General features: G+C 40.1%; 1 protein-coding gene across 10 annotated transcripts in view; it reads left to right on the top strand.

Annotated features, from left to right (window-relative positions):
• lrp4 (low density lipoprotein receptor-related protein 4) overlaps positions 1 to 22,438 on the top strand; it is a 91,757-nt gene that overhangs the window by 6,936 nt on the left and 62,383 nt on the right. Inside the window, exon 2 of one of the 10 annotated variants that reach the window (XM_067495599.1) lies at positions 7,253 to 7,502. The exons of the other annotated variants lie outside the window; for them this stretch is intronic. The gene's annotated coding sequence lies outside the window, so the exon portion shown is untranslated. The remainder of the gene's footprint in view (positions 1 to 7,252; positions 7,503 to 22,438) is intronic. 10 annotated transcript variants of the gene reach the window in all.

The following is a 22,438-nucleotide window of genomic DNA, read 5'->3' as shown; positions in this document are numbered from 1 at the left end:
TAGCTTTTTACTATGTGTGATTGGAAACCTTGTTTTTCTGTTTTCCTGATTAAATCTATGCTCCTCACCTGCTCAGGACAATAAACTGTTCCGGGTTGCCTTGTCCACCATCATCACCGCTGTGCTGCCAGTCTTTTCTGTTCACTTTTGGGGATTATTCAGATGTGGGCTTGCAGCTGTATCATTAAATGGCTCGAAAAGATGTTTGTATAAAGGTTCCTTACCTCCGTCAACATGCCTGCATGCAAAAAGAGCCTGGTAAGGCACATGTTTATATGCATGCACATGCACCTTCCATCACCACATTCAAACATGGTCAGTGTCATTCATCATTTTTTATGGGACGGCGACAATGAGAGGAAAAAAAGGTCAAACTAAATCTTTGCAAGAGCTTGCCATAAGGCATGTTGGGAGACTGACGTCAACTTGATGCTGTTCTGTAGTGTGAGACCATCAGATTAAACACTATGACACTGAAGAACCTAGTCAACAGTTTTATGCACAGTCTCTCCAGCTGCTGAAGCTTGTAATGCTGTCAATGAAGTTATAGGTGTCTTGGTGGCCTCCCTCACTAGCCTCCTTCTTGCACCATTATTCAGTTTTTAAGGACTGCCTGTTCTAATCAGATTTATACTTGTGCAGTGTTTCTCCCATTTCTTATTAATGTACTGTACTCCACGAGAGATTCAGTGACTAGGAAACATTCTCACTTCCACCTCCTGGTTTCGGCTTTTTAGTAAACATTTTACTGAGTTGATTGGAGTATTCTTTTGTTTTCCTGGTGTAGTTTTGGCCAAGACACTTAATAACGACCACCCACCTAACATTGAGTAGGTCTCCCAAAACAGCCCTGACCCGTGGGGGCCTTGTATTCACTTGACCTGTAGGTGGATCTTGATCTTGTTGTGTTCCTCAAACCCCTCTTGAAGAATTTGTTGCAGTGGGGCAGGGTGCATTGTCCTGCTGAAAAAGGCCACTGCCTTCAGGGAATACTGTTTCTGTGAAAGAGTGTACTTGGTCAGCAACTATGTTTAGGGAGGTTGTAGATGTCCAAGTAACATCCACGGGAAAGGTGTGACACAAGGTTTCCATATCCCTTAGTCCACCGCTTGCCTTCTTCCTACTGGGCATCCTGGTGACAGCTCCACCCCAGGTAAGCAACGCACATGCACCCAGACATCCACAGGATGTTTAAAAAATATAAAACATTCATTATCTACCAGGCCACCTTCTTCCATTGCTCTGTGCTCCAGTTCTGATCCTTATGTGTCCATTGTAGACAATTCCTTAGTGAACCTCTGTGATATTCATTTAACCAAGTGATTGACTTTTGGAACAAGTAATGCAGCAGTAATGATTTAGTTTGTATTTAAGGAATAACAACCTAGGTAGTCACCTACAATTATATCCACAATTCTATTTTTGTAATTTGATGACAAACAAACAAACCAAAATATATCAATCCATGTTTTAAGCACTGTATTTATATAGTTAAACATTTGTCTTGTCACTTTTTTGTGATGAGCTAAAAGGGCTGTGCAGTTGTTCACAGGTTATAATTTCAGTTGTTTTTTTTCTCAAAAATAAGAATGGACTTTGTTTGCATAAAGGAAAAGTCTTTAGTATTTAAAACACTTTTATTCCTTTCCAAAAATCTGGCAAAGTTTTGATAAAATTTGTACAAAAAGACACAAGCTTTCAGTTTACTTATAGTACATGTAGTTATTGTGGTGTCATTTATTGATGACAAGTAATCTCAGCTACACCTGTGAATTAAATTATCAAAGGAATTTGAAGTTTGAAATTGATCTACTCAACATTTAATTCAATTTTTGTGACAGGAAGCAATGAAATCCAATCGGCTGTTGATGGCCAATGACTAATTAAGCTCAACATTTTCTTTTAGATCTCACATTTAGCAGCTTTCCATGAAGCAGTGTTGCTCAACTCTGTAGAAAAAACAGCTGAAGGGACAATGAATGACTTTCTATCCCAGTGCGTACAGTGTGAGCATATGGTGTATCAATGTCGCCCTTCCCTCCCACACCTCGCCGACCCTCCACAACTGCAGGCGAGCACCAGCTATGTATCTGATGTCCTGTCTGCTGAAACATGTTTCTTGCTGAAACAAAAACTCGTTTTGTGTCACCAGTGTCCAAAGGCTAGCTGTTTCTCAGAGCCCAAGGTTACATTTTCAAACGGGGGGTTTGTGTTTCAACACAAAGATACTGAAGAGGAATTGAAACCAAAAAATGGCAAATCCTCACATCTTCTCCCCTCATATTTCAAGCAGCCTGTAAAAGTTTGACTATGAAAACACATTATAGTGTAACCCATGCAGTGTTGTGGGACAAATGTGTAGAATGTGACACTGCAGCTGTTTTAACTGTAATAATTTCCCAGTAATTCTGTTTTTGCAATTGACTGTTAATCTCCCCAATATGTGTATTACATGTAAAACTAAAATATGATCTAAAACACAGGAATGGTTACACAGTAATACTACCTATAATATACTATCTAAAAGTCTGGAACATGTATACCATTTTGCTTCTTGAATAGTGTATCCTACCCAAGATACTTCTGTGTCTCTGGTACATAGAATAGAGGGATCTCATACTAGCACAGGCAACTAACTACTAGCTAGTAGAAAACTGAGATGTTTAATCACCCCGCATTTACTTTCTCACAGTAATTATCTCAGAGTATTGCTCGTGTTCACACAAGCACACTCAGTGGTGGCCGAGACTACCTCAGGGCTCGTATGATCTCAGTGTGCCTTTGCCCTTCTAGAGTGACATCTCTCACTGTTGTTGTCCCTTCGATACTGATGCACTGTGATGTCACCTGAAAGTGTGAGAGCTGAAACCTGACACTGGACACACATACACAATGCTTGACCCGAGAGAGTGAACTAGCTTTACAGATAGTAGAACTGTAGCTGTGTAATTGACACTCCATGCAGCAGGGGAATGTTTTTCCCACATTTCCCCTGTTTATCATATGTCTACATGTCCATGCCTTGTCTTTTACATCCTTCCCCTTACTCTTTCTCCTTCCCCTTACTTCTTCTCCTTCACCATTTTCTTTCAGTGGACCCTTACTGTGCAGGCACTAACTGAGCCTGGCATGTTTTGAGGGAAATGGAGGTGGTAGATGTGAAGGTGGTGAGGGCCTTTATTAAACAAACAGTGAAGCTTTGGAGGCCCCATTGAGGCCTGGAGCTGGAATGGGGACGCGGCTGAAAGCACTGCACTCCCTAATGAACTCAAGTGGCCCATAGAAGCAGGGCCTTTTCACATAAGCCAAGGAGGACAAAGTGTCAAAACAAGCCCAGCCCCTCTTCGTTCACAGTGGCTAAACGCCGCCTTTTGACTCCGTGGAGTGTGGGCATCTGAAGGGGAGGCCATGAGGAGAAAGAAGAGGGAGGCAGAATGTACTTGTTAAAACAATGGCCTCTTAAATCAAGCACTCCTCTTTGTCTCTCTTCTTCTCCTTAGCTCCTCTTCTTCTGCCGCCCCAACCCCCCCTTGTATCGCCTCGACTTCTAATTAGACCTACTCTTGCACAAGCAGTAGAAAGCCCCATATATATCAGCGGGCTGAAAGGAGAGGCTTTGGAGTTGTGTCTCTGTAGCAGTGTTGCTTCTATGAAAGGTCTTAGTATTCAGAGGAGAGTTTGGCCTTCTCAAAGCATTCAATCTGCCACTAGGGACTTGTATACCATCATGTCCCCTCCGTAAGCCGCCTCTACTCCCTTCTTCCCTCTTTCTGAGCCACTCCAACCCCCACCATTCCTGATCTCTCCCTCTTCGTCCCACCCTCAGCCAAAACTCTTTCTTCTGTTTGTGACCCATCTGTTGCTCCTCCGTGCTTGGCTGCTCACGGGGCCGGGCCAGGAGCTGTGCACGGCCGTGGCCTGAGCGACTGCTGCCTCCCTCCTCATAGTTTAGCCATGGATGAAAAGCAGAGAGAAATATGTCTGTGGTTCAAAGTCCATCCCGGCAATTACAGTGACTGATTAAAGAGTTGGCCTACACAACCAGCTATGTATAATACTACAGCTCCCACTCAGTGTTTCATAACAGCACCTTCAGAATAGGACTGAGCTCAACAGCGCCTGATAAGGGCCCATGGCTGACTGAGTCCACTGTTTACAGTGCAGTGATTGGGAGTTATTCTCTTTTTAAAAAGGGACACAATTGTTTGTTGGGCAGAGTTTATAATAAGCAGAGTGGACACTGTTGTATTCATTTGCAATAAATTGACAAACAGAAGAGAAAACTAAAATATGCAAAGGGGAGGAGAACATTTCAGGGTTTAGGACTAGTGCTGCAGCAATCATTCGACCACTTATAAAGTGACTGCTTTTCCGCTTGATTTTGTAGCCTTTTAAATTGCATAGTTTTATCAGGGATGACAAGGCAACAGTTTTCGTACGATTAAAAAAGTTTTCAGTCTCACAGCTTTAGAAAACTTTGACGTCCCCGTTATTACATAGATGGTTTAAATACAGTGCTACAACAAGAATTGGTTCAATGTAATCATAGGACTGGTTATAAGATTTATTATACCATCCAGAATCTTTTATTAACTGACTTTTAGGCTTCCACTTCAAAATGTAAGAAATTATATTGGATGTAGTTTTTTTTTCTTTTTATTTATGATTTAAAAACATTAAAAAATATTATGAATTGAGTGAAAAATCCTTATTTTCATATAGCTGCAAAGACATTTCACATCTAAAGAGAACTGATGCTGATGTAGACTTGCTGGAAGGACGTCAAATGAAAAAAAGGCTAGGATGAATACGAGGTAAAGTAAAGTGGCTATGCCTGAGGGCTGTAGTAGCCACTCCCAGGGCCCAGAGTTGGTCTTTATGCCTTGAAGCAAAACGAAAACACAAACAAGACTCTCCAGCAGAACCAGGGGAAACATCTGCCGCAATTGAAGTGAAGTGAAGTGGGCCATAACAAAATTCTGCTGAGAGTTGGCACTAATTGGGTCAGCATGATATTCTACTTTTGTTGCTAGGTGGTTGATCTATGGGGCTTCTATTCTGAGAAGCGCCTACTTACGGTATTGTATCGGTCATCAAGAGACAAATCCACCTATGTTCAGCAAAGTCCACTGTTGCACATTGGCCTAATTTTTATTTAACCCAGATTTATTTTAGAGAGCTTGTTCCAAATTTACAGTCATGGCCCAAAAAATTAGACTTGTTTTTGTTTTTTGTTATATAAATGGTGTTTAACCTGGCCTTCTTTATTTACTGCCGTTTTGTCTTCTGACATTGTCACAGGTTGCAGGCAGATCATAATTGTTGCTTCAATTTTTTGTCTTTACTTTGGAAGGCCAAGGATTGCATTTTGGGCCAGTTAGTAACTAGCAGGTATCTGTTACCAACTGGTTTCCCTAGAGCAAATCCACCTAGCATTTTTGTCTGCTAATAGAGAAAAAAAATGTAACACAAATTAAACCTGATTAAAATTTTATTTCTAGACAATGCATTGAACTTTAATTGCTTCATTTTACCAGCAACAATCCCGTCACAGGAAATTCTGATATATAATGTTTTTCTGTTTCTCTGAAATAGCTTAGTATTGGTGGCAGATGCTGAGTGGGTTCATTGCTCCGATATTATGAGGTAATTGTGGATAGAGCAGGCAGGGATGTTTTTTTGTCTACAACTGGAAAACTGGTGCTGCTTACAGATCCTGTCCAGGTGTTAGCCTGGGAGGGAGAGAAAATCTGGGGCACAATTAAATTGGAGCCAGACTTGGACACAGCTATATAAGCTGGAGCAGCATGCAGGGGTTGGATTGGGATATTGAAAAACTCTGGCCAGTGTACAAGCTGGCCTGTTCATTTTCACTTTTTTTTTTCTGATGGCTTCAGTTTCATTAAGGTGCGTATGCTACATTTTCTGTAATAACAGCAGCAGAACCTTTTGCTGTATTTAAGATGTTTTATAGAAATCCATTGAACATCTGCTAATTCACAGACATGTGTAACTAAAGCACAAACTAATTTATTCAATGTGAATTCATTTATTAACTAGCCAAAGCAAATCGGACAGGAAGCAAACACGTTAGATACCCTGTTGTCAAATGGGGTTGATGACAAAAATGTATTTCACGTGGAGAAAATAAAGAGAATTTCAAATTTCAAGGTTTAAACTGTAAAATGTTTTTGAATGCAGTATAATCCAGCAAAGTATGCACAATTTGTATATGAGATCTAAGCACCATATGATACAGCCATGGGTAAATTGGTTTCAATCCTGTTGAGAAATTTTGTAGTCTTAAGGTTTGACCTCACGTTTTATCAGCATGTTAATTTTTAATTTATAATGACCTGTTTGGGTGTCTTGAGGTCTGTGGGGACTAGAGTACTATGGACTATATACTGTATACTGTCCGCTCTGTGCACCTGAATTAACAGCCACCCTCCTGTACATGCTATGCATAGATCATCAGTTTGGGCACACTTGCTATGGCCCACTGGCAATTTCAGTCTTAACAGTCTGTCCTCTTACAGGCTACTTTAGATGCTTGATATAATTTTGGCAGTCTGCAGGGAAGTAGGGGCACACTAAAGAGCTGTGTTCATAAAACACAGTCACTTTTGGAATTGCTCATTTCATAATGTATGCTCTATTGTGCATTGCTCTCTTTTAAGCAAACGACTGCAAAACCATATTTCAAGGTTCTTTAGTCTTCATTTGTGCTCTTACTCAGCAGTGAAGCATTTATTTTATGTTTGCCAACCTTTTGGGTAAATAGTAAGACTCAGAAGAATAAATGGTTTTCTATTTCTTTTTGGCAACTTAGTGTACGCGTGTTTTGAATAAACTGGTCTGATTAATTGTTAATCCATTTGGTACCTAAATGTCTGTAATTGTACTGTATTTCACAACTGATATCCAAGTAGAAGTATGTGAGTCTCCTTGTTACAGTCTCCTTGTTTTCTCTGTTATGTACATTTTCATGTTTTGGGTGTGTATGCATGTCAGACAGGTGCCAGGGTGCAGTCAAGCTGCTGGGCAGTTGCAGCAGGCTAAAATAAAAAGGGTTCAGCTGGCGCCTACTCAGATATGTGCCTCTGGCAGTCTGCCATCAAACACACACACACACACACACACACACACACCGGGAGCCACTTATCTAAACCTGTTGATTGCAACAAAAACACACATGCACTCCAAAACAATCACACACATCTCCCCGTTCTCCTTTTCTAACTCTCTCTAGAACTGAAGCTGGCACACTCACTTTGCTACCACCCCCAGAGATCCAGGTAGACACCATCATCAGGCTGAGTGGTGCCAGCCCGTTTTATAATTGGATTTAGTGTTGGCACTGTTCGTTCCTCCTCAGCTGGATGGCATTGATTTATGAGGGAGGACTAGGAGACTGAATGTGACAGAGGCCAACAAGCATCACCGGCAGCTTCTCCTGTAACTATGCTGAGTGATGATGTGAATATCTTGAAATACACTTGGTTAGTGAGTATGATATCATTTTATCTATTCTTCTAATCTGATAAGTTGATTAAAAGTCAGCTGTAGTTTGTCTGCCGACATTGTTTTTGTAAACGGCCAGGGTATAGAGATGTTTTTTTTTTTTTTTGTATCTTGTATTTTGTATCTAGTATTAATCCCTAACAAAAATGAATCTTTTTCTGATTCCATGTCAGGCCTTAATAGGGTTAGCTTTCACCAACTTTGCTCTTTATTTGCATTTCTATATGAATGCATTGAACATACAGTTTGCTAGATGAGAATCTAGAAAGTGATATAGTTTTTCTTAAAGTTTAGGAGCAAGATCCAAAATTGGAACCGCTTTTTTAACACAGCCCTCACCATCCTAGGATCTAGTAGAAGACTAGATGCCAAAGAGCCTTTCACCCACACTCTAGTTACTGTAAACCCCACTAATTTTTTACTTTTTCTTTTTACCAAGTGTAGAGTATCGCCCCTACCTTATCCTCCTGCCTGGGGGTTTTGGGTGACTGCTATTCTTGGCAGAGAAGAATACTCATTCACTACTGCACACTCTCATCTCTTGCCCACAATAACCCTGTCCCCACATCAAATGACCTGTTGCTCTTCAGAGGGAGATTTAGAAGTTATATGCCTCCAAGACTGACAAACCCTGACTGTCTGGCTACTTAAGTAAGCATCCCTGGAATGCAAACAAATGCTTCTATTAGCCTTGAACTGCCTCTGAAACAAGTTTGTGTTCAGAATCAGGACAATGGGTGGATGTTGTACCTGTCATCCATGTTCTGTAGCAGCTTGACTTTAATGTAATATGTCCTTCACATGGTCCAGTGTAGAGTGAAGAAAGTTCTTTAATATCAGTTTGCTTCACAGCTGTTGGTCAACCCATAAATACTATAATGGTGTGGTCAGTTGTGACAAGCTGTTAAGGAGAGCTTGCTGAGCATGAACAGATGAGCAGTGACTTTTTTGTGACTTTCACTTGATAAAGGACTTGAAATATCCTAGACTAGCCCTATTATATTTCAGCTAACTGTTTCTTCATTCTGAAATGCTTGGTCGTAAACTTGTTTAGAAATGTGGCCCCAAATCGTGCTAACTTTTTAACCTCAAACAGAGGTTTCTGATTTGACACAGGTTGTTCATCCAGATAATCTGCACAGATGAAAACCTTTTATGATTGTCAAAGCTTAATTAAAAAGCTATAAACTATACGTAAACAAATTTGACCATGGTCACATGACTTAAATGTCATCACCACTAAACTTATGCATGGTTCGAATTAGCACAATAACTTCTTTTAGAAGAGCCTTTTTTTCTTATTATGACCTGACAAGGCTAGGGATAACGAGTTATTATTTCAGTGAGGCTGTAAGGAGAGACTAATAGATGAGTCTGTTCACATGACGACTTGTTCCAGATAACCTCTGCAGTCAACCCAGAAGTTGGCATTTTAACCTCACGTTGGTGATGGGAGCATTTACAAAATGTATCACTGCTACCTCCCTTAAGTTAATATCACCAGTCACCAAAATGCATGTGTTTGTAAGTTTTTGTTTTAATGTTTTAATGGCTACCTCATGTGATGTTTATGTGTGATAATTGTAGAAGACCTTATTTGCTGCATTTCAATTTTCTGTATCTGTTTATACGTCATAAAGCTTAGTAGAAAAATATAATTGCCTCCTCTGATAGACTACCCAGTTTTATAGCTTAATTTTGTTGGTTAGTCTTTGGTAAAGTGTTGTAATTTATGTTTTTTATTGTCCCTCAGTCACTTGTCCAATTCTTAAGTTCATAGTGTTTTGTTTTTTTTGAAGGTGCCTGCATTCAACAATGCTTTTTATGTCACTCTAAAGAAAGATTAGCAGGTGGCATACTAAAAGTTACTCAAGATTCTTTATGTGTTGCCTTCTGATCTGTTTGAATATCATATGGAAAAGTTGGTAAACCGGTTTTAAAAATATTCCAGGAAGAAAGCATGATCATTAGGTGAAGTAGTGGTTGTAGTGGTACAAAGTGTCAGTGTGGATTTCTTGCTTGAAGCCTATAGGGCCAACTGATTAGATCTTCTAATTGCACACAATCGTAGGCTGCCTATTACATGTATCTAAACCTCACCTTTTTCAAAGCTTTGGTGTTTTACGTGCCTTAGCTGGACCTTTTTAGCTATCTATTTTTTAGAAGGTAGGCAGATGTAAAAACCAAATTGGAGAAACACACCGTGGATTAGCAAGAGCAACAAAGAGTGGTGACAAGTGGTCACTGTAGCTGTAACAGATTACACTTCATATTCTGTAATGGCTTTTTTTCTAAACAATTATTCTCCTGTTAAAAGCAGCAGGTCAGGATTTCTGTGCCAGTGCTGAGTAATGTACAACTTAATGGTGTTGTTGTGTCCTGTTTACTGTTTTCAATGGTCCTTGCAGATTTTCTATTCCTCTGGGCGCAAAAAGCTTTTCTTATCTAAAGAGTGATGGCACTAGAAAGGGAGAAAAAGATGCAGGCTGACAGAGGAGAGGGGGAGAACATCAAAAGAAAGATGCTAAATATACTTTACACATGCATCTCTATCTCTCTGTGTGGGCTTCACAAGAGGAAGCTCACCCATCGTGTAACTGATTCAGACTATTGAGAGGTTTTTGACATAGAGGAGTGGTAAGATGCTTTTGGCATTTAAATTTATTTGTAATTCTGTATCTGATTCAACCTACTGATGACATGAACCAGATATATACATCATCAGGCCATGTTTTTCTTTAGTAGCATTGAATCTAAAAAAACGTAATAAGTGAAATGTGTCTAAAGCTGTGTACACAAAGCTCAAAAGAATCTTCATTAAATACTGAATTCATGAATGGCTGCTTGGTTTTAGGCATTTAAAAATTGTGAGTGTTTTAATGAATGAAGCAAATTGTAGAAGAGCACTCTGCTTATTTCCTAAATTAAGGTGGTGGGGGGGTAATTAGCAGGAAAATGTAAAACTTCAACTAATCTCCAGTCCTAACAGAATGTAATAATTCTGTAAAGGTAAAACATTACATTGTATTTTTAGTGCACATATTGCACAGCATCAGAAGCTGAGTGTTAAGACTCTGCTGCTATGTTGTTTACCTCAAACTTGCATGTCTAAAAATGACTGAGCCAAACTGACAAATGGTGGCTGCTGTAGATACACTGACAGCAAACCCCCAAAGGGATGAGTAAATTGAAAGTTAAAGGGTAATCCTTGTTTATGAAGTCAAACACATATTCACTCATTCCCTCTCTCTCTCCCCTTTCCCTGTCTCCCATCTAGTCACTTCATTACTTTCTTATGCATTGCACACACCCATCTCGGTAACACACTGTTGACTTTGCCGAAGGCTTATCTGAACTATTGCCAAACATCAGTCTTTTGTGTATAGCCCTTGCAGGGACATTGGGACAGCGTCATTGATAGAGTAGCATGAATGTTATCTGCCATTCTGGACTTTGCATTAAACACAGTTCAGATTTTAGGATCAGTTGGCTCTGAAATAATTAAATCTGGGCATTTGCCAGATATTCCCTTCTTCAGTCGTTTCTGGCTATGTGATCCTCGATTTAACCTTGACAGCTCTAGTGATTGTTGCACAAATGGACATCATGTTACTGATATGCTCCAAGCCAGGACTGGCCCGACAGACTGTTGGGCCCAGACAAGAGCCTCTGTCTCCCGTTTGGCATTACTTCATGGCCCCTGTGGTTGGACACTGAGCCATAGAACTGTAAAGTGCAGGGGCTGGGAATATACTACTGCTGGTAGCTGAGGATAAAGACATTGACATGCATCCAACACAATCCTTCAGATCTGGCCATTTGATACTCAAGAATTATCATTTGCACTTCTCGTGGCAGCTCCTTTTGTCAATTTGGATCTATTTTTTTATTTAATTTTTATTAGTTGTTGGAAAAGCATGGATAACCTCTGGCAGTTTCCTCCTTTTGTTGTTTGCAAGCATGGCCAGCTGTTTCTAGACTTTCTTTTCCTCTGCCTGTAGCCCTGTCAGAGCAATGTTTTTTTTCCCCCCTCAGCTGTGAAGGCTCTGTGTGCTGCCGGCTGTGGGCCTGTCAGATCTTTAGAGGTTGACCTCTCCAAAATGCTGGGCTGGACTCAGACACAGTTGTGGTTATTGTGCTAGTAGTTAATGATTCTGCCCCTCCATTTTCACCCTCACTCTCCTTCAGTTCCGCTGCCTCCTTTTATAGAGTCAAGAAATGGCCGCCCTGAATGGACACGACTTCCAGGTCAGTGGATGTGGGGTGAGGGGTTGTGATTGGGTTGAGGCAGTCATAAATTGGTTGACTGGGCAACCTTTTGTGCTGCTTGATAAATTTGCTGACCTTTTATTGTTAGCATGCACACAAACGCATGCATCGACGTGCATGGCACGTGCATGTATTTGTGAGCATAGAGGTGAAAGAACCTGTAACTCCAGCTTTGCATTTTTTTTTTTTTTCTGCTGATGTTCTTCATAGTTTTCTTCCCTTTAGAATTTGCTGCTCTTCCCACTGTAAGCTGTTCCTCTGCTCACTACTTTCTTCATTCACCTCATTGCTTAGCAACAATGACAGCCGTGACAGATCTGCGCTTTGGCTCACACAGTGTCGCATCTGACTTTAGCCAACCCCCTCCCACATAAACACACACATGCTATACAGCCACGTACCCTGCTGGTTTGTGTTTTATGATACTAGAACCAACCCCCTTCAAAACCGCTTCCTGATCAGCACCCCCTTGCTGAGGTGACAGGAGGAAAGCGTCCAGCTGGATAGGTCTGTTGTGTTCCTCTCCTGAGGGCTTTGATCTTTTGCCCTTCTTTCCCCTCAAAATCAGACTCTGTCTTGCCAGCCTGGAGAGGGGGCTGGCTTACTTCTTGATTTAGTACGGTTTCCTTTGTCCATAGGGACATGGGCCCAAGCATTGTAGAGGTAAGATACACACTTGTCTAGGGCTGTGTGACAGCTGGGACAAGGTGGAGCCCCTTTCTGTACATTGGCCACCCCCTGTGCCCCACCCACCTGCCTCTTTGCTTTTACTTTTCCTTAGTCAGAGCTCATTTTTGTCTTCCAGAGCTCCGCAGTGCAGTCTCATTGTCTATAATTCCCCACTCATCTCAGGGGAGCAGATTGAGAAGGCTGAGGCTCCAACACTCTACCCTCCCATGGCACCCCCTGATCCCGGCCCCATTTTTTAAGGCTTTAAGACTGACCTGTCAGCCGCTCTCTTCCCCAGAGTCAATGCGGCCCGGCCCCCTCAAAGATCCATCCACATCGGCCTTCTGTTTGAACAGGCCCCACCAAAAGACCCCTTGTGCTGTCCTTTGTGTGCTCATAAATAAGATCACAGTTAAAGTCCCTGTGCTCTTGTGTCCAGAGAGGACCAGAAAGACTAATTCTACTTGGCAGGCCTATCGATCAAAAGGCTCTTCTCAGAACATTGTCCAGCTTTGCAATTGCCCTGATGCCTATCCTCCTACATAGAGCTTAGAGATGTTTTAGAAGGTTTCTCAAACACATTGTTACAAAGGTTGAGTGATATGACAGTGTACAGTAGTTGTAGTATACTTCAGTAGTTTTTGTGTTTCAGACATCATTTATTCTTTGGTAGCTCTCCACAATGTGAGTGTTTAATGGCATAGGTGGATTAATGAAACTTTTATATTGATGCACTTTAATTTTCTTAATGATTTTAATTCATTTAAATATATAATTAGCTGGATGGTCTCATCTAGATAGTTTTATATTATTGTCAGAATAATAATATTGCTAGAATTTATTAAATGGTTATCATGTCAGTAAAATATGTTTTATCATGTACTCTTGCAGAGGAATTTAACCCTGTAGCCAATACTAACATATTACACATCAGCAGATTGCAACAGTAATGCTGTTGACTTGTTTTTTTTCTTATTAACACAATTTCACTTAAACCCAAGCTAGATAATCAAACCCATCATGTCTGGGTCTGTCCAGGAAGCTCTCTTGGCAGTCTAAGTCAGCCCATATTTATAGCAGGGTTTGGCTGCCGTGGAGCTCTCCTTAAACAATTGTCTGTATTGTAACTTAAGAGGCAAATAAAAAAATAAATAAATAAGAGAGAGATAAGTCTCCTATCCGGGCATCTGGATGAGTTGTCCCAGACCTGCAGGCTACGTCTATGATGAGGGGAAAAACATGCCCAATATTGTGAAACCCTTGATTCTCTCTTTCTTTTTTTGAGAGTAGTCTTAAAATGAAGAAAGGAATAAACAAGCAAGGGCCAGAGAAGAGATGTCTGAAGAGAATAACAAATAGGCTGAGGTTAAAGATCCACAGGATGTAAAGGAGTAAAAGCCAACTGAAAGACTGGAAAGGCCAATGCTGCAAAGAGAGGAAGAAAACATGGAAACAAGTTATCAAGGCAATTCATTATGCGTGGATTTGGTGAAGAGAAGCTTTCGCTACAAACGGGATTACACAATATCACTGGCAGCTAAGTTGAAGTTGCCTTAGCCTTCAGCTGGTTGAAGAACATGTTGAGCCCCTGGGTCATTGATAAAGTCAAGAAAGAAAAATCTAAAGAAATGATTGCTCATCCCCACTTTGTCCCCAACTTTCTGTAAGTCCCCTGGGACTTACCCCTGTAAATTCTTCCTTAGACTTTGCATTAATTTGATATACAGTGACATGCATTAATTTTTTGCTAAGCCATTGTGGCCAACATTTGTGAAACAAAATGACAATGGAGTTCTTAAGTATCTGCTAAACCTGAAGCCATAAAGACTTCTAGTGCAAAGTTTTCAAAATGGTATTCACATAAGTGTATCTCCAGACTTGATTATAGTTTAAAAGGTATATAGGTTAACAATGAGGGATCATTTACAGAGAGCCAGACATTATATAAATCCACATATTAAACACAGAGAGAGTCATTGTCTAACATGATGTCAGAAGATATTGCATGTCCTAGACGCATCCAAATCCCTCTCTCATTGCAATTACATGCATGTCTGTGTGTCTGGAGCCAGTAGCCCACCTGTTCTCATTCCTTCATCAACAACAGACAGTGAGCCTGGCCTAGCGTAGATTAAGACAAGAAGTAGCAACTGATTTGGTGTTTTACAGTCCCATTACTATATGAACTTGTGCTGTAGTACATAATACGAATAGATCCCTTTTGATGTCACAATAGTAGAAGTTGGTATGTACTGTATTTGCACATAAAGTTGCAATTAAGAGTGTTACTGTCCTTTTGCAAAATTAGATACAATATTACATCCTTAATATAAGGAGGGAAAAAAACAAGATAAAGACAATCCATAAACTCAAGAAAAGTACAAAACACAGTACGAGTTTCTTTTAAAATGTTCTTAAAATGTGTTTTATAAAGTGTTGATATCCTTGGATATGAGCTAAGGATGCCGAAACTACTGCATATCTTTAGAAAACTATTTAGATTCCTACTAGCAGCTAGTGTAGGGGACCTCTTGAGATGTTATTTGGCCTTATTGTTAGAGCAGCACACAGGAAATTGCGTTAATCAAGTGTAGAGTAGACAAAGGCTTTGACATGTTTTCAAGGAGGGCTAAAAAAAACGCAGCACTGTCTAATCACCTCTAAAGGTAAAAGCCCTTATTCTAGTTCTTAATGACTATGCTGGAGGGCAGGAGGAAAAGTCCCATGATGTGTCTTCAGGGATTCAAGATTTGTCTTGATAGTACAGGTCAAGTCTGAGGGGCAAACAAAACAGCCTCATCTACTGGGACATATTGTGCCACTTGCAGATTTTAAGCTTTTTTCCCATCAAAGTCAACATCTATATTTAGTATTTACCTACAAGTTTGAAGCCAGCTAGAGTCAGCCTGTGTTTTTTATTTATTTGATTTATTACTATCTTTTGCTTTTTGGCTGGGTGTAGAAAAATGTGTGTCCGGGAGGAAAACTGCTTCTCCTCTGCCTCTAATCAGTCGCTGAGCCCCTCTTTCCCTCTGTATACACTGTTTATCATTCTTTCTTTTTTGTAGTAGGAGAATCTCTTTTCTTCCCTTTGTTCTTCTTATGAAGTGAGAGGAGGCAGTTGTAGGTTGGGGCCTTCCAGAGGTGGGGGTGAGTCAGAAAAGAGAGAAAGTAGAGAGAGTAAAATGCAGACATGAAGGACGTTTCTTTAACAGGTTTGTCTGTGGCCCAGTCTGCCCAGGTGCTTTTGTCTCGGACTTGTGGCTTCACACCAGTCATTGTGGGAGCAGCTTGAGGTAGCAGGTGTTTGTGAAAATCAACAAGCAGAATGAAATATCTGCTCTAGCATCGTCATCCATCGCTCTTTATATGATGTCATACTCCTGTTTGCATGGAGAAAACAAACCTTTGCTTTAAAGTTGCTTTTCACAAGGAAATGTTTACATTTTTTATCAAGTAACCGGGGTACTCGGAGAAATCAGCTTCCTTGGGTAATTTGGGTAACAGCGTTTACATGCATGCAAGAAACCTGATTACTGGAGAGCCATGTATACATGCAACAGAAGATTAATCTGATTTCTCCTCTACCTCGGACTTCTTTTGGAAGCCTGGCATAGAGATTTAGAGTTCTCTGAAAGTATATAGTGTCAGAAAATGCTGCTTGCTGACTGTTTTCCTTTTTTTTGTGTGTGAGTTTTTGTCGCAGCAGAGTGACAGCACAGGGGGAAGAAAAGGAGGGGAAAAGTAAAGGGAGATAATGCTGATCTAAAACAGGAACTGTCTGAATTTAAAAAATCTGCGTCTTCTATAAGGTGTTTATGAATTTTTTTTGTTGGACTTTAGGTAGACTTTGATTAAAAAATTGCCACATTAATGATTTCTCATTTTATTCTTTATTTCACTCAGCTGCAGATGCCTGTCTACAGCCTTTTGTTATGCACTTGCACACTTGGAGGAAGCTGTTCAGAAACCTGGTTACCAGTATACATGGCTAAGAAATTAGCGTTCTCTGGAAGAAACCTACCAGGCGAAACCAGGTTTCCTGTTTCTGTGAAACTTATATAACCAGATTACAGATGACTTTCTCTGGGAAGTTGATTTCTTAAGTCCATGTCAACACATTTATTCTCACCACATTAACCAGAGACGCCTATTTTGTCTGGTCACAAATTCATATTATTACATTACAGCTGATGTATTAATCTTTGCCCCAGAACTGTTACGCTCATTGCTGTATAGGTCCCTGAATAAATGTATTTATACCTATAGCAAAATAATACAAAACTAGTTCTTTTATAGTTACAATTACCAAATATATGTTTTAACTCCATTTTATATAAAACTGACACAATGAGGCAACTTTGTTACTCAAAAGATCTACATGCAAAATATGGGGCACAATATGTATCTGAGATGAGGGGAAAATGCTGCATTGTGTTGCCACGATCATTTAGTCAGGTTTAGGGTTCTGCAAAGAACCTTGCTATGGATACTGTCTGCCTTGGTATTGGTCTAATGAAAGAAATGAAGAGGATTTTGGATAAACGAATGAAGCACCACACCTTATCACTCACACAGGTGTGGGTCTGCTGTGAAGTTGAAATGCCTGGATAGCGGGAGAAGACAGTGTTAGTAAGTCACTTTCTTCCTCCTTTTCTGTCTATATCTCACTCCCTCTCTCACACAGACACACACGCATGTTCTCGTGTGCGGTTAACTCTAGTTCAAGTTCAGTGTGCTTAAGTACTGGGAGGTGGTAGTGTTGGAGGGAGTGCAGGGGGGCGAGGAGGAGCAGTAATTAAAGAGCTCTGAGAGAGGGGCCCCTGCACTCTGTTAGATGTGTTTCACCCCCTCACCCCCCCCCCATAATCCCCACAGGAATAAACAAATTGGGCTTTTGAGTCTGCAAGCTGGGCCTGGGGGCTCTTGTAATGGGATAGACATGAGGTGTGTGTGTGTGTGAGTGAGACGAGTGTGTTTCGGACATGGAGAGCCTGTGTGTGCAAATACACAATATGAGAGAGAGAACATGTATATTATTTATTTATTTTTTTGGTCAGTTGTGTGACCCACCACAAAGTAAGTGGTTAATTGCTCGCAGCTTAGTGGTAAAGTGTGCAGATGGACAATGAAGCCTCATCTTCCTTTACTTAATCCACATGGTTGGTATCTGAACGACATTATACTAGGGTACCTCTTAAACACCTGAGCGCTGCATGTGAGTGTGTATTAATGAACAGAGGGGCGTGTGTGTCTGCGCGTTATCTCTGTTTTATAATTTTCTTATAGTACAGGGCATGTAGAGACTTGCAATGAAAACAACATGATTTTGAATGTGAACCAGACATGTAGACCACTAGTCTCACTGGATACCTCCTGGCTTTGAATTAAAGGAAAACCTTTTACAACCCAAGTCTTAGTCAGTCAGTCTTCTTACTCACCACAAGTTTGACTCACTAGTTTAATTGGGTGGATGTTTGGTATAATATAAGTCCTATGTTTTCAAAAAGGGTTTGTAGAACTTTGGCTCTATTGACAGTCTTGTCAACATGACTTTTTTTAACTACCGATTTCCTGCATTTTTGGACTTTTGTTGCAGATTAAGTGAGAAAAATGCACCTAACCAACATTAGAAAACGTGAAATTGCTAAGTGTGTGTGCTGTGATAGGGTGGGGGAAATTAAATGAATTCAGCCTCTCTCCTTGTAATGAGCCTCAAGCACATCTCATATTACTGGCTGTTGCACTAAAGAAAGAAAAATACCCCCTCCCCTTCTCTTCAGTTACTCCACCTCCACTTCCAGTCTTTCAGGCGACTTTGGATGGCTCTGCCATGAAAAGCAGCCAATCATTTACTAAAAGGTCCTTTAATCATTACAGGTTTTATTCCCCCAGTCTGTCTGGAGGTCAGTAATCGTCTCCTTTTTACACAAAGGAGCTCTGTTTGTCGTCAGGTTGTTGACAGCACAGGGAGGAGGCAAGTTGCAAAGTTTCAGCTTGTTTGCCTGCAGGTCTAATGAGGATCAGCAGGTTGTACATCTATCCAATCTCAGTTGCTTTCTTTTCCAGCCGAATGTACAGACATTAAGGCAATGAAAAGTGTGTATGAAATGCAAAAAAACCCAAAAAACTACCCACAAAAACATTATTCTGAGCTGGCATTCTGGAGAAGCCTGTCTCTGTCTCTGACAAGGTTTTTCTGAGATATTATACTCAAAGCAGGCAGGCAGGCAGGCAAACAGCATTGGTTTGAAAGAAATAAAGCGAATGTGTTTACGTCTCAATCATTCTGATCCCTGCTTTTACCCCACATATCTGATCTGCCAGCTACATCAGAGTAACCTCCTGTACTTCTCATAAAGAAGTAAAGGAACCAACACACGCACATTGGTGTCTTCTTTCACATTCTTCACAAAAAAGTAGAAAGAACAGTGATGAGGGACTGAGGTTGGGTGCTGGTAGAACAGATGAAGAACATGAAGAAGAACATGGTGGTGCTGCTCTTATCAGCCTTTAATCAAAGACTAGAATATTACATCAGTGGTGTTGTCTTTCTTTGGTTCTGCCAGCATTCCTCCTTCACACTTCCCTCTTCCAAAGCACTCACAATTTGTAAATCTTTCTACTCTTATCATGTTTTTCCCTTCTGCTTAAAAGTTCTTTTTCAATAAAGTAGGTTGCCTCTGCTCTGTGTGTAAGTTTTGGATACTGCAGAAAGAAGAAGAAGGAACACAGAGATCTGTGTCACCTAGTCAGAATGATGGGGGAGGCCGAAGGAAAGTGTAGTTTGAAATGGAGAAAAGTGATATAATAATAATTTAACCTGTGCAAACTGATTTCTCTGCATTAGTGAAGCTTATGCTTTCATGCCTTCCGTGTTGTATGTTACATTAACTTTTATTAATCATTTACAGTAGTCTTTATAATTTCCTTACTTGAAAACTAGTGAAACTGAAGTGGTTTCCAGTTTAAAACAAAAAACAAGCGGATATTACTTTTTTGGGGATTGGTAAAAATGTGTAAAAGCTAAACAATCGTTCAAAAAGGAGACAAAATGGAAACAACACTATAGGTTTGGTGTTCATTGGGTCAATACTGACACTATTTGTCTCACAAATCCATTTTCCATGAAGTCTTATCGAAAGTAAAATAAACAGGGAAGAGTCACGTAAATGGTGGCTATTGAGAAAACAGCCTAACTTTAAACAGTGGCTGTTACAGGCCTAGTACATAATCTTAATCAGCAGATGGATTTTACCCAATTACTTTTTCTTTCTTTTTCTTTTTTGTGATTATCCAATGGATAGATGTCCATGTGATATAATGTTAACCTGCAGAACAGCTAGGACATAAATGTTGTACTATAATGTATATGGTCTTCCTAATGTTAGGAAGGTATGTTGAACCTCAGGTGAATTTGTTTTCACTCAGGTTGGGTACATATATTGGGCTAATACCATTGACAATGTCAACCATGACACGGGCAAACTTGATAAGCTAAAGTTTTAGTGTCACATAATTGGAAAAGTGTCAGATAATTTTCTTTTTTTTTTTTTTTTAATGAAACAGATTTGACAAAGTGATTAGATTTTGACACATCACTTTGGTCTTTTGTATATTTAATTTAGATTTATTGCACTTGTCCCTAAAACTGTAAACAATACACACATTTTGATGCATGCACAGACACAAGCTCTATAGGTCCGAGCCTAAGAACATCGAAAAATTTGAATTAAAACTAACTGGATTCCAAAAAACTGAACATCATAATTTATAACTGATCACAATATTTCAAAACATACTGCTGTACTGTAAATATCAGTTTTAAATTATGCAGCCTCAACCTGTATCGTCCAACAATTAGAGTTCTGTTTATCAAATTGATGCTAGGCCATCTTCAGCTGACAAGTTTTCTGTTGTCGGTCAGGAGCTTGCAGGCATCTGAGCCAACAGGCAGGCCCGAGCAGGCTGAATGCTACCTCTTATGACTTCACCCAGTCTGGGCCTGGTGTGTGCGTGTCCGTGTGTGTGCCTGTGCGTGTCCGTGTGTGTGCGTGTACGTGTGTGTGTGTGTGTGGGTGTCACTGTGGCCCAGACAGGTCCTTTCTTTTAATCAATGCTGGCTTAAAGAAGATTGGAGTAATATCAACATCACACTCACCAAAAGAAGTGCTGTCATTCAGCCTTGGGAGGGGGGACAGCCAAAAGAAGTAGGAGAAAAGATGCAAAAAGAGGGAGGGAATCAGGGATCTCAAGCATAAGTTAAGAAAGCTTGAGATTTAGGACACCAAGATGGAGGTGCAGAGAGGAAAAAGTAGAACAGATAATTGAGCTGTGTATGTGACAGGCGAGCAATTTACTCTGTCCTAACAGTAAAATATGAGGAGATGTCTCAGGCACTGTTTGTTATGGCTGAGGCTGAAACAAATGTATCTGAATAAAAGATGTGATGACTGCAACATGGACATATCAGTGCCACGGTGTTGATACATTGTAACATGCTGAAGAATGTCCTTCATGTTTTTTCCTCTTTAGATCCACAAGGGAAGATGTTTAGTTTTGTGTAAAACAAACATTTCATCTCTTTTTCTTTTTTAAGTTTGAAGAATATCAATCTATGTTTACCTCCAAAATTCAGTATAGATCAGGCTCTAGATCTGATGACAAAAAAGTTTATCTAAAAGTATAAAACTAACTCTTATTTTTAAACAACAATTATGTTTTTACATTGTGTTTGCAGAGTTGCTCCATCTTGTGTGCAATAATGACTCCCTCTAATGTACCACTGTCCAAATGAAATACTAGCATATATATTCCTTTAAAGGGACTTAGAAAGAGAAGTCAGAGGATTGGACATTCAGGGTCATAGTTTCACAATTGTTTTCTCATGCAAATAAGCACTCTGAAATAGAGGTGAGTACAACTGTAATAAAACTAAAAGAAATGGAAATAATAACCCTAGCTATGAAAACAAGGCTCAAGTTGTAAAAAACAAGATTATCTTTGAAATAGTTCCTCTCTTTGTTTTGCTCTCTCCTCCTTCTCCTTCATTACACTGGCGCTGTTTTGGTTGATGACTTGATCTGCTGAAGCAGCTGTCACAGGCTGATGGGGGGACAAAGGAGGGGCACTAAGATTGATGTCTTCATATTCCAAAATGCCTTGGGCCAGATTACTGTTTATTGAGTTACATCCTGATTTTATTTTTATGAAGGTCTAAAACAGGATACCAGTCACACCATGCCAGGCAGATATTAAACAGACAATAACTTGGGAGTGAGAAACGCACTAACACACACTCTTGATTGTTTTAACTTTTATTGTTGATCAAGGTGGGGGGCTTAACTCGAAGAATATGTTGTGAATCAGTAATTGCGGTTTCTATAAATGAAAGATTAATGAGCATTATTATACCACCTTCTTATATCTGTTGATGATCCATTAACAGTTATCATAACACTGGAGTGTTATTATTCTGCAGCCAAAAGGGACGCATAACAGCATCTTCAGTCCAACATGATCTGAAAGCTGCAGCACATTTAGCACCACAGAGTGACAGAGCAAATATTTGTGCCGTCTATTTAAACAGGAGGTTTATTAGGGCAGCAGAGTGGGCTTCTGTCATTTCTACTTGCAGACATGTGAAAGGCTTCTTGTGATGTTTGACTTCTCTCCTGGAATCAACCCGAGCTGCAGAGCTGTAGAATGCTCTCACAGCAGGAGCCAGGAGAGAAGCTCAAGTGATGCACTTGTTTTATACAAGCATAAACCAAAAACCTAAAACCTGTGTATATGTTTAGTGTTCTTAGTTTGTATTTGCATTAACAGATTGTTCTTTTGCAGAATTTCTAGTCCATACACAGAAAATGTATTCTTATCCAGTTTTATAATTTGACATCCCTGGTACGCAATGGATTACATGCACCATAGCAACCAAACAAGTTAGGAACGGTCTATAATTAGCCTAAGTGAAGTT

This window comes from Channa argus, chromosome 2 (genome assembly GCF_033026475.1).
Source record: "Channa argus isolate prfri chromosome 2, Channa argus male v1.0, whole genome shotgun sequence".
Classification (NCBI taxonomy): Eukaryota; Metazoa; Chordata; class Actinopteri; order Anabantiformes; family Channidae; genus Channa; species Channa argus.
Note: the sequence above shows the minus strand (reverse complement) of the source record. Positions and strands in the feature narration are given on the sequence as shown.